This window comes from Callithrix jacchus, chromosome 11 (genome assembly GCF_049354715.1).
Source record: "Callithrix jacchus isolate 240 chromosome 11, calJac240_pri, whole genome shotgun sequence".
In the NCBI taxonomy this organism is placed as follows: Eukaryota; Metazoa; Chordata; class Mammalia; order Primates; family Cebidae; genus Callithrix; species Callithrix jacchus.
Window position 1 is genome coordinate 107,450,251 of NC_133512.1, and position 13,592 is coordinate 107,463,842.

Genomic DNA, 13,592 nt, shown 5'->3' on the forward strand with positions numbered 1-13,592 from the left:
GGAAGAACTGAATATCTGGTTGCCACACCTATATATAAAGGAGCTCAACAGATACTTTTTAAATATTTTATTTTTATTTTTGTAATGGAGTCTTGCTGTTTTGTCCAGGCTGTAATACAGTGGTGCTATCTCAGCTCAATGCAACCTCCACCTCCTGGGTTCAAGTAATTCTCCTGCCTCAGCCTCCTGAGTAGCTGAGATTACAGGTGCCCATCACCACGCCCAGCTAATTTTTGTATTTTTAGTAGAGACAGGGTTTCACCTTGGTGGCCAGGCTGGCCTTGAACTCCTGACCTCAAGTGATTCCCCCATCTCGGCTTCCCAAAGTGCTGGGATTACAGGCATGAACCTCTGTGGGCAGCCCTCAACAGATACTTAATGAATAATGAAGATATGGATGAAAGCCTCAGCCAGTCAGCTGGTGGCATGAACTCTAACTAGAGATAGTGCTTAAATACATGTCATATTATATTTATGAAAGTAATGGGGGCACAAAAACAATCAAGACCCAGTTACAGTTTCCAAGGGTCTGACCATCTGACGGGTGAGGCAGTTAGGCAATTAACCTATGGCCTGATGTTCTGGCAGGCGTGAATGACCCTGGAGGCACACCCTCAGTGCCTAAAGGAGAGAGAGTGAAGGCTTCCCAGAGGTGGTGCTTCCCAAGCTGAGTTCTGGAAGATGGCAAGAGTTGGTCCAGAAAGAAGGGGTGACAAAGGAGGCAAGGGTGTGCTGGCTGGAGGAATCAGCCTGAGCAGTCGGGCCAGGAACAAGCCTGCTTGGGGGAACCGTGAGTACCCCCACCAACTGCGCAAAGCAAGCCAGAGTGATGACAAGCGGCCCACTGTATAATGACATGTTTTCAGTGTATGAAATTATACTTTCAGGGATGTAATTTGATCACTGGTGTATCCAGCTCAGAGCAGTAAGGAACAGATTTTAAAGGGGAAAGTCACACGGAAAAGCAGCCAGTTTTACTCTGGCACTTATTTACTAAGAACTTTTCATAAACCCAAATGACATTAATTTTTTTAACTCTTTTTTTCTCAACGACTATGAAAAACAATAAAAAATATTTGTCTGTCACATCTTAGGCACTTGGAAAATATTTACCTGAGTCATCACATTTTCCAAAATTGTCAGGAAAATCTTTGGGAAACAGGAATTCAACAGATGTGGTACAAAGAAAGAAAAGAATACTAACTAGTTTTTGTGTGTTTGTTTGTTTTTACTGGTTTTAACCAAGAAAACAAAAAACAACTCAATAAGTCCATAAACCAACGCTTTTATAAAATTTATGGTGAGGGTCATAGGGTCTTTTGAGAACTAGTGAAAGCTGTGGACACTTAGAGCATTCTGTATGCAATTTGAGAAGTACTCAGATCTCTCAACCCCACTCCAGAGCAATGTTTCTCAAATTTACAATGTGCTTAAAAGTCACCTTGGCTTGAAGAAATTAACAGCTGAAAATTTCTCCAATTTCTCAAAAGACATAAACCTACAGATTCAAGAAGGTGAATGAATCTCAACTTCATGAACCCAAGGAAATCCATGCCAAGATACACATCATAGTTAAACTTCCGAAACTAAAAAAAGAAAGAAAAACATCTTGAAAACAGCCAGAGAGAAATGATGTATTATCTATAGGGAATACCAGCTCAAAGGACAGCAGGTTTTTTATCAGAAACCATGGAAGCCAGAAGGAAGTGGCACATTTTTCAAGTGCTGAAAGGAAATAACTGTCGATCACAAGTCATCTATTTAGTGAAAGTATCCTTCAGGAGAAAAGTGGAAATAATGGCATTCTCTGATGAAGGAAAACTAAGAGATTTTGTCATTCACATACTACCCTTAAAGAACAGCTGAAGAACATTCTCCAAACAGAAAGGAAAGGGAGATGATAAACAGAAGAAAGTATAGAACTTCAGAAAGGAAAGAAGGACAATGAAATGGATAAAAATAATACACTATACTCCTCAGGAGTCTCTTAAATCATACCTGATGGTTCAACCAAAAATAACACCATCATATGATGTAATACTCAATATACTTAGGAGAAATACTTAAGACAATTATATTTAAAAAGTAAGGAGGCTCAAGGGATCAAAATGGAGGTAAGATTTCTACGTATCACTCAAAATGGTAAGGCATTCATACTCAGAGGTTGTGATAAATTACATATGTGTATTTACATAAGTACTAGGAAAACAAAAAACCTTATCAAGCACAGGGAAGGAAATAATAAAAAATAAGTGCAGAACTCAATGAACCTGAAAACGAAACAAAAAAAATTGAAAAATTCATGAACAAAAAACTGGTTCTTTGAAAAACATCAATAATTTTTTTTTTTTTTTTTTTTTTTTTGCCAATCAGTTTGAGCTTATGAGGTTGCTCAGGTTAGCCTTGAACTGATGACCTTGTCTTCGCGAGTGCGATGACCTCGTCTTCGCGAGTGCCATGACCTCCGGCGGGAGCCACTTTGGACCCCACATCAATAAAATTGATAAAACTTGAGCAAGACTAATAAAGATAAAAGAGAGAAGAAACAAACCACAGATATAAGGAATGAAATGGGATATAACTACAAATCCTGCAGCCGTTAAAAGGTTAAGGGACTACTACAAACTTTAGACTAATACATTTAAAAACTGGAAAGAAATTGACCAATGCTATGAAAATGACAAACTACTAAAACTCAACCAAGATGAATCGGACAATCCAAATAATCTTACAACCATAAAGAAAGAATAATTTTAATTAAATTTCAGAATTTATTCATAATTTTTTTCTTTTTTTTGCATCTACTTCTTGAATTAATAATTTTTTATTTGAATTCATAATTTTAAATTTCCTGAAAAAGATATCTCCAGGCCAGGATGGTTTCAATAGAGAATTCTACCAAATATTTAAAGAAGAATTAACACTAATTGTACAATATCTTCCAGAAGATAAAAGAGGAGGGAACACTTTACAACTCAATTTATGAAGGCAGGTTTACTCTGATACCAAAACCAGCCAAAGATAGTACAAGGAAACTATAGACCATTATCCATCATGAGCTTAAACACAAAAAATTTCAAATCAAATCTAGCAATATATAAAAAGACTTATAAGGCCGGGCTCAGTGGCTCAAGCCTGTAATCCCAGCACTTTGGGAGGCCAAGACGGGTGGATCACGAGGTCAAGAGATCAAGACCATCCTGGTCAACATGGTGAAACCCTGTCTCTATTAAAAATACAAAAAATTAGCTGGGCATGGTGGCACGTGCTTGTAATCCCAGCTACTCAGGAGGCTGAGGCAGGAGAATTGTCTGAACCCAGGAGGTGGAGGTTGCGGTGAGCCGAGATCGCGCCATTGCACTCCAGCCTGGGTAACAAGAGCGAAACTCCGTCTCAAAAAAAAAAAAAGACTTATATACCAAAACCAAGGGTATTTATTCTAGGTGTCCAAGGCTGATTCAATATTTTCAAATCAATAAATATAATTCACTATATTAACTGCCTAAAAAATAGAAAATTATGTGATTGTATCAGTTGACATGAGAAAGCATTTGGCAAACTCCAGCACTTGTTTATGATAAAAACTCTCAGGAATAGAGAGAAAGTTTCTCAGCTTGATAAAGAGCATATACAAAAACCCTACAGCTAACATCATACTTAATATGAAAGACTGAATGCTTTTCCTTAAGATGGGAACACAGCAAGGATGTCCTCTCATACTACTCTTATTTGACATAGTATTAGAAGTTCTAGCCAGTGCAATAAGGCAAGAAAAATAAATGAAAAGCATATAGGCTGAAAAAGAATAAATACAATTGTCCCTAATTTGAGATGACATGATATCCACAGAGAAAGTACTAAGAAATTTCAAAAAAAAAAAAAAAAAATCAATAGCATTTCTACATGCTAACAATGAACATGTGTAAACCAAATGAAAACACAATGCAATTTACAATGTTGATGAAAGAAATAAAAGAAGACCTAAGTAAATGGAGAAACATATGTTCATGAATTGGAAGATTCCACAATGTAAAAAATATCAGTTCTCAAAAAGCTGGCATATAGGTTTAATGCAATTCCAATCAAAGTTTCAGCAAGAATACTTGTAGATGTAGACAAACTTATTCCAAAACTTATATGAAAAGGCAAAGAACTTAAAATAACTAACTCAATTTTGAAAAAGAATCAAGTGGGAAGAATCAGTCTACTACATCCAAGACTTGGCTATAGCCATCAAGACTGTGTGGTATTGGCAGAAAGACAAACACATAGATCAATGGGACAAAATAGAGAACTCAGAAGTAGACCCACATATATAAGCTCAACTGATAATTTTAATAAAGATGCAAAAGCAATTCAGTTCAGGAAGGGTATGTTTTTCAACAAAAGATGCTAGAGTAGGCCAGGCATGGTGAGTCATACCTGTAATCCAGCACTTTGAGAGGCCAAGGCAGGTGGGTAACTTGAGGTCTGGTGTTTGAGACCAGCCTGGCCAACATGGTGAAATGCCATCTCTACTAAAAATACAAAAAAGTATCCAGGCATGGTGGCAAGCTCCTGTAGTCCCAGCTACTTGGGAGGCTGAGGCAGGAAAAGTGCTTGAACCTGGGAGGTGGAGGTTGCTGTGAGCCAAGATCATGACACTGCACTCCACCCTGGGAGACAGAGTGAGACTCTGTCTCAAAAAAATAAAGATGCTAGAGCAATTGACATACTGACATACATAGGCATAATATGAACCTCACACCTATGCAAAAAATGAACTCAATATGGACCACAGACTTAAATGCAGAATGTGAAACTATAAAACTTAGAAAAATAAAAAGAGGAAATCTTTGAAATTTAGAGCTTGACAAAAGTTCTTAGACTTGACACTAAAACATAATCAATAAAAGACAAATATCAAAAAGTTGAACTTGATCAAAATGAAAAATATTTGCTATTTCAAAGACACTGTTAAGAAGATGAAAAGACATGCTACCAGCTAGGAGACAATATTTGCAAAGTACATACCTGACAAAGGATTTGCATCTAGATTCACAGCAGAATTCTACCAGATGTTCAAAGAAGAATTGGAACCAATACTTTTTACACTATTCCACAAGATAGAGAAAGGAGGAACCCTCCCTAACTCATCCTATGAAGCCAGCATCACCCTAAAACCCAAACCAGGAAAGGATGCAACCAAAAAAGAAAACCATGGACCAATATTCTTGATGAACACAGATACTAAAATTCTTATCCACACACTGATATTCTTGAACATAGATGCTAAAATTAGCTAACCAAATAGAACAACATATCAAAAAGATAATCCACCATGATCAAGTGGGTTTCATACCAGAGATGCAGGCATGGTTTAACATATGCAAGTCAATAAATGTAATACACCACATAAACAGAATTAAAAACAAAAATCATGTGATCATCTCAATAAATGTAAAAAAAAAGCATTTGACAAAATCCAGCATCCCTTTATGATTAAAACTCTCAGCAAAATCGGCATACAAGGGATATACCTTAATGTAATAAAGGCCATCAATGACAAACCCACAGCCAACATAATACTGAATGGAGAAAAGTTGAAAGCATTCCCTCTGGGAACTGGAATAAGACAAGGATGCCCACTCTCACCACTCCTCTTCAACATAGTACTGGAAGTCTCAGCCAAAACAATCAAACAAAAGGAAGAAATAAAGGGTATCTGAATCACTAGAGAGGAATTAAAACTGTCACTGTTTGCTGACAATACAGTCGTTTACACTGAAAACCCTAAGGACTCCTCCAGAAAGCTCCGAGAAATGATAAAAGAATTCAGCAAAGTTTCCAGATACAAGATTAATGTACACAAATCAGTAGCTCTTTTATACACAAACAGCAACCAAGCAGAGAATCAAATCAAGAATTCAGCCCCTTCTACAATAGCTGCAAAAAAAATAAAAATACTTAGGAATATACCTAACCAAAGAGTAGAAAGAACTCTACAAGAAAAGCTACGAAACACTGCTGAAGAAATAATAGACGACACAAACAAATGGAAATACATCCCATGTTCATGGATGGGTCAAGTCAATACTGTGAAAATGACCATACTGCCAAAAGTAATCTACAAATTCAATGCAATCTCCATCAAAATACCACCATCATTCTTCACAGAATTAGAAAAAACAATTCTAAAATTCATATGGAACTGAAAAAGAGCCCACATAGCCAAAGAAAGACTAAGCAAAAACAAACAAACAACAACAACAACAGCAACAAAACAAATCTAGAGGCATCATACTACCTGATTTCAAACTATACTATAAGGCCATAGTCACCAAAACAGCATGATGCTGGTATCAAAATAGGTTCATAGACCAATGGAACAGAATAGAAAACCCAGAAATAAACTCAAAGATTTACAACCAGCTGATCTTCAACAAAGCAAACAAAAGCATAAAGTAAGGAAAGAACACCCTTTTCACAAATGGTGCTGGGATAATTGGTTTGCCACCTGTAGGAGAATGAAACTGGATCCTCACCTCTCACCTTATACAAAAATCAACTCAAGAAGGATTAAAGACTTAAACCTAAGACCTGAAACTATAAAAATTCTAGAAGATAATATTAGAAAAACCCTTCTAGACATTGGCTGAGGCAAGGATTTCATGACAAAGAACCCAAAAGAAAATGCAATAAAAACAAAAATAAATCACTGGGACCTAATTAAACTAAAGAGCTTTTGCACAGTAAAACGAATTGTCAACAGAGTAAACAGACAACCCACAGAATAGGAGAAAATCGTCACAATCTATACATCTGACAAAGGACTAATATCCAGAATCTAGAATGAACTTAAACAAATCAGTAAGAAAAAAACAAACAATCCCATCCAAAAGTGGGCTAAAAACGACATGAATTAGACAATTCTCAAAAGAAGATATACAAATGGCCAATAAACATATGAAAAAATGCTCAACATCATTAATGATCAGGGAAATGCAAATCAAAACCACAATGCGATACCACCTTACTCCTGCAAGAATGGCCACAATCTAAAAAAACAACAACAACAGTAGATGTTGCCATGGATGAGGTGATCAGGGAACACTTCTACACTGCTGGTGGGAATGTAAACTAGTACAGCCACTGTGGAAAACAGTGTGGAGATTCCTTAAAGAACTAACAGTAGAATTACCTTTGGATCCAGCAATCTCACTACTGGGTATCTACCCAGAGGAAAATAAGTCATTATTTGAAAAAGATACTTGCACATGCATGTTCATAGCAGCACAATTTGCAATTGCAAAATCGTGGATCCAACACAAATGCCCATCAATCAATGAGTGTATAAAGAAACTGTGATATCTATATCTCTATATGCATATCATTGGAATATTATACAGCCATAAAAAGGAATGAATTAACAGCATTTTTAGTGACTTGGATGAGAGTGCAGAGTATTATTCTGAGTGAAGTAACTCAGGAATGGAAAACCAAACATTGTATGTTCTCACTGATGTGTGGGAGCTAAGCTATGAAGATGCAAAGGCATAAAATTGAAAAATGGACTTTGGGGACTTGTGGGGGAAGAGAGGGAGGGGGTGCAGTGTATAATCCTTGGGTGATGGGTGCACCAGAATCTCATAAATCACCATGAAAGAACTTACATAACCAAATGTCACCTGTACCCCAATAACTTATGGAAAAATAAAATAGAAAATGGGCAAAAGACATGAACAGGCATTTCACTAAAGCGAATATACAGATGGCAATTAAACACATGAAAAGATGTTTAGCATTATTAGCCATTGGTGAAGTGCAAATTAAGCCACAAATTAAGGCTAAAATTTTAAAGGAATAGTGATAACATCAAAGACTGGTGAATATGTGGAGAAAATGGATCATTTATAAGTTGTTGATGTGAAGGTAAAACCGTAAAGCCACTTTGACGATTTCTTATACAACTAACCATGTACTTATGATAGGACCCAGCAATTGTACTTTTGAACACCTGTCCCAGAGACATGAAAATTTACATTCACAGAAAACATGTACATGAACATTCACAGCTGCTTTGTTTACCATAGGCAAAAACTGACAACAATTCAAATATTCTTCAATGGGTAATGGGTTAACAAACTGTAGTACATTTATACAACAGAATACTATGCAGCAATTGAAAAAAGAACAAACTATTGATAAATGCAATAATTTGGATGAATCTCAAGGGAATTTTGTGACTGAAAAAAGTCTCATTAGATTACATGCTGTATACGATTATGTTTACATAACATTCTTGAAATAAAATTCTAGAGATGGAGAACAAATTAATGGTTGCCAGGGGTTAGGGATAGAGGTGGTGATGGGTGAGGGTGGCTATATGAGGGTAGCTCTAGAGAGCCTATGGTCATAGGATAGTCTTTATCTTGCTGTGGTGAGGGTTACGCAAATCTACACAGGTGATACAATTGCATAGAACTAACACACACACACACACACACGAGCACATAGAAACCTGGAAAAAATATGATAAGCACTGTGGATTGTACCAATGTCATCTCCTGGTTTTGATAATATACTATAGTTATGCAAGAGGTTAACATTGGGGGAAGCTGGGTAATGGGCATATAGGACTTCCCTGTACATATTTTTTTGAACTTCCTGTCCATCTATAGTTATTTCAAAATCAAAGGTTTTTTTAAAAAGTCACTTAATAAACTCTAGATTCACAGCCCTGCTCCCCACCAAGACTAATCTAGCAGGACTGGGTGGGGCCTAGGAATCAGCATTTTAACCAACTCTCAGATTCTGAAGCAAGAGGACTCTTTCCATACTCTGAGAAATGCTGTCCTAGGGTCATAATTTCCAGCCTCGTGGGCTTGTCAAAACCAGCTGTGGAGCATTCAGAAATAATAATGCCTGGCCATACCCAGATCTACCAGACCAGAGTCTCTGCAGTGGGACCCAGGCACCTCCTATTTTTAACAAGCTCCCAAGGGATCCTGATGTGACTGACTATAACCAGATTGGGGACCCAATCTGATTGGATAAAAACCTGCTCTATATTTAACGAAAGTTCACACCCATTCTCATTTCCCTAAATTCTTAGATCTAAATGGAAAGCAATTATACTGTAGGGCACACATATCTTTTGGTAATATATTTGTATTGATTTAGTTATTATCAAAATAATCTTACACATAATCTAGATTTTTTAAAGAAACAAAAAATATTTCTGCCTTCAAATGAAAATTGTCCTTCCAAGTAGTCACCTTGGGAGTCTTCCTGCTTTTTTTTTTTTTTGTAGTAATATTGCTAATGCTAAAGACAATTTCGCAACAATTCCTTTAGAATTGCTTCCAAGCTGGTTTATGAACCTCGTGAGAAAACTGGTCCCATTTCACATGTAAATTGTGTTATCTTGTGAATTTATATTTATAAAAATGCTCATCTGTAGTTTGAGGAGCTCCTGAAAAGACCTTGAATAGAGAAAAAATGTAAGGGAAGTGTGTCTTAGGCACACATAGCTTTCCTTTTGGGTGCCTGGGATGGCTCCCCTGTTTTGTCTGCCCACTACGTCTTGGGGAACCACCTTCCCCCATTCCATGCAGTTCTGAAGGAGCTCTCAGTGATAGAAACCTGCCCCTCTGGTCATGGGGGTGGGCTCACCATTCAGGCATGGATACTCCTAGTATCTCATCTCCTTGGCAACAGTGACTGGTCCAAAGGATGGACATGTGGCCCATTCCAGGCCAGTGTAAATTCTTCATTGGGATTTCTACATGGATGCTGGGATGAAAAGTTCTGACTTTCTCCTGGAGCTGCTAAATAGAGACTATATTAACCAAGGGCTGATGGTGGCCATTTATCTACTACATGGAGAGAGCCTGTCTGCAGAAGGAGCTAATAGAGACTAGCAGAGATTTCAGATAGACAGACTGCCAAAGAAGCACAAGACTGAGTCCAAGCTTTCCTCCTGCAGCTCTTCATTCCACCCTCCTAGCTTACATTAGTTAGTTTGTGCTAAAGTTAGTTTGAGTTGGGTTTCCCATCATCCGAAACCAGGAAGTCCTAACTAATATGGTACCATTTTTTCTTTTACTTACTGACTTTTTTTCTTTTTTTGAGATGGAGTCTTGCTCTGTCACCCAGGCTGGAGTGCAGTGGTGCAATCTCAGCTCACTGCAACTGCCACCTCCACCTCCCAGGTTCAAGTAATTCTCCTGCCTCAGCCTCTGGAGCAGCTGGGACTACAGGCACATGCCACCACAACTGGCTAATGTTTTGTATTTTTTTAAGTAGAGACAGGCAATCCTCCTGAGCTCAGGCAATCCTCCTGCCTTGGCCTCCCAAAGTACTGGGATTACAGGCATGAGCCACCGTGCCCAACCAGTGCCCCTTTTTCATCTCAGTGAATTCCCAGTGCCATTCTGCCTTTCAGAGCTTACATCACCTAGAAGGGTCTGATCTTGGTATTGCACAATGGTGTGAATGTGAGGCAGTGTCCTCCTACTCCCTAAGATAGTGTGGGTCCTGGAGAACAATAAGCAACAGAGCTTAGCAGGTGGGATCCGGAGTCACCCAGCCATACCACTCACAGAGAAAACCATTCCACCCACAAACTTCCGAAACTCTCTGAGCCATGGCTGAAATATGGGAGTGAGAAACAAGTCATCACTGTAGTTTACAGTAACCATAAATCCTATACTTCCTATAAATTCAAAAAGAAATTAAAATATGTGGTGTTTGAATTTTAGGTCCACTTCCTATGGGTGCAAAGAAACTTCTCATACCAGTGAAATATTTGCGGAGGTTGTAGATTCTTCTCCAAACCTTCGAGGTTAACAACAACGATCATTAGCATTTGTATTGGCCAGGCTTCACTCTAAGTGCATGATGTGTATTTTCTCATGTAATTCTCATAGAAAATGGATGAGGCCATTATTTTATCCACTTTTCAGAAAAAGAAACTGAGCCTTTGAGAGGCAAAGTCACTTGCCCAAGACAAGGACTTGACCCCAGCCCAGGGCCTTGGTGGTAAGCATGTTGTCACCTGTTCCAGCGGCTGCTCTTCCCTCAGGTGGCCTGTCTTTGAACCGGATCCAGTGCTGGGTAAGTGTGCAAGGGAAAGCAGTCAGGCTCCCAGCTGTGCAGACTGTGGCTTTTAAAGGTGGAGATTTAGAGCATATTCTTGCTTAATGGACCAGAAAACCCCCAGCCCAATTAAGGAGGTAAGGCCTTGGTTCGCTCTAATCCAAACTTACATACAGACTGCTTTCCAGGCAAGAAATTCTTAACCAGTTATTCATCTATACTTAGTCACGCAACTAAGAATTCACTTATTCAACTCCAAAGCACCTGGTTGAAGGGAAAATGTAGGCAAATCAGTGAAGCATTGTGTAGACAAAAATAACCACTTGTTTGACTTGTTTAATTAGTGGTTTTCTTTCCTTTTTTAAACTGACCAGTCAGTTCAACCAAAATAGTTCAGAGCCACCTTCTGGGAACTAAAGCAGAATACACTGTTGGGATTAGCCTGGGGGCTGCCTGGCCTGGTTCCAGAAGGCCTGCCCCTGTCAGGGGTGACTGAGCTATAGACTGTTCTTGATAGTGGTGGGCAGGGGGTCACCTACAGTCACCGACGTGAAAAAATGTCCAAATTACATAGCCAAATGGAGAAACTCCTTGTAAACTAGTATGGGGAACTCTGTGAATAAATAACAGTCTTTCTATTAACCAGTCCCTTCAGAAGGCATTTACTGAGCATATACTCTGTGTCAGGCCTCGTTCTGGGCCCTGCTCACAGGGCATAGATCTGGAGCAGGAAATTATGGGGCACTTGTCCTTTTCATCTTATCTATTTCTTGAACGTTCAGTGTTTTACAATGAGTGTATGTGACTTCTACAATGAGAAAAAAGAGGAGAGGGAGAATTTGTCACTGGATCAGTCCCCTGAGACTGTCAGAGGCAGAGGGGCGGTTGGCAGTGCCACAGCTACAGGTGTTAGAGAGTCTTAGGAACTCGGGCTCAAGGCCATGTCCTGTAATTTAACAGCTGTATTGCCTTGAGCAAATCAACCTTCTTGAGCCTGTTTCTTTGATTAAAGAGACTGTTATGAGGTCAGATGAGAATAGTTAGTCCAAACAGTGAAGTTTAATGAAAATGCCGGTCATGGTCACCTTCCCATGAGAGGTGAGGGCCCCCTCCCTGCCACACCCCCCAGCAGGTAGGCCACAACCTTCTGCTGCCACTTGGTCAGGGGTGAGGAAGCTGAGCAAGGAAGTGACCCATGGGGGCAACAGGAGGCCCCTGATGGGAGCCCAACAACCCCCACTTCAGCAGAAGCAATAGATAGGTACGCACGTTGAGCCTTCTGACTGTCAGGTAGAACTGATGAGGGCTTTTAGCTCCTCTGACAACTGCTAAATGCCACACATCTGAGAACTTCTTGTCTTGGTGGCAGTTTGATTTCCCAGCAGACTCAGGATGCTAACAGGGTAGCTGCTGTCCTGCCCTCAAGTCTGACCTTTGGCATGAAATGTCCATGCGGAAGTGGCAGGAGGCTCAGTGGCGGAAGGTCACAGTTGTGAGTGTCTGAGACACTCAACTTCCAGCAAGTTCAGAGAAAGCTAAGGAGAAGTCCAGTTCTGGGAGTACCTGGGCATTTGACTTACAGGTACCCTTCCAAGGCTGGGCAGCCGGCAGGGTGCTGTGGGGAAAACAGGGTCCCGGACTCCTGGGGCTCTGTCCCTGCTTGGCTCTTTCCCTTTTGGGTCAGCTCTCCCTTTGGGGTGTCTTTCCCTTTTGGGTCAGCTCTCCCTTTGGGGTGTCTTTCCCTTTTGGGTCAGCTCTCCCATCTGCCATTAGAGCAAGAGGCTTGAGTCAGCTGAATGGCAGAGCAGACTCGGCTACAAGGGAGCGTTTTCTTGAGGAGCCAGTGGAACAGTCACAGGCTGTGGAGTCTGGAGTTGCTTTCCCAGGGTGCCTGTCTATTACTCTGGGAAGGGTCATGCATCATCTGCCCACGTTACCTTCAGGGCATTCATGCCTGGGGTTGGACCCTGAATTCACAGAGCCCTGCAGAGATCAAGGGAACGAACCAGCCCTTTCTCAGTCCCTTCCCCTTCAGGGGTTCATAGGGCCTGTCCAGAAACTTTCTTTTACCCTTTCAGGCTGGCACAATCCCTGGTCCCTTGCTTCCTGGCCAGATTTGGACCTCCAACTTAGAGGTTCATGTCTCCATCATTCTGGCCTGCTGCTTGTCCACACGTGGGCCCCAACTTCATTTATCCATCTAGGACTTGGTAAAATGCAAATCTGAGTATGCTGCTTCTTTACTGAAAACCTTTTAATGGTTTGTCAAGATCAAGTCCTTGGGGAGTCTTCAGCATGTGGCATATGATATCCTCCACACCCACTCCTTGCCTTGTTCTGTGGCCTTGTGCCTCCCTATTCCCCATCCCCCACCCCTTCCAAGAGCCAATCCTGATCTTACCAACGGAAACCCTCCATGATCTCTCACTCCCATGCCTTTGCACATGCTGTTCCCCCTGCCTTGCCTGGAACAGCTCCTCTTTTCTTGCCTGATTAACTCCTAGTGGTTCTCT

At 40.2% G+C, this 13,592-nt stretch overlaps 1 protein-coding gene across 6 annotated transcripts in view; it reads right to left on the minus strand.

Moving 5' to 3' along the window:
- Window positions 1-13,592, minus strand: part of TBXAS1 (thromboxane A synthase 1) — a 185,324-nt gene that overhangs the window by 106,778 nt on the left and 64,954 nt on the right. The window lies entirely within an intron of this gene.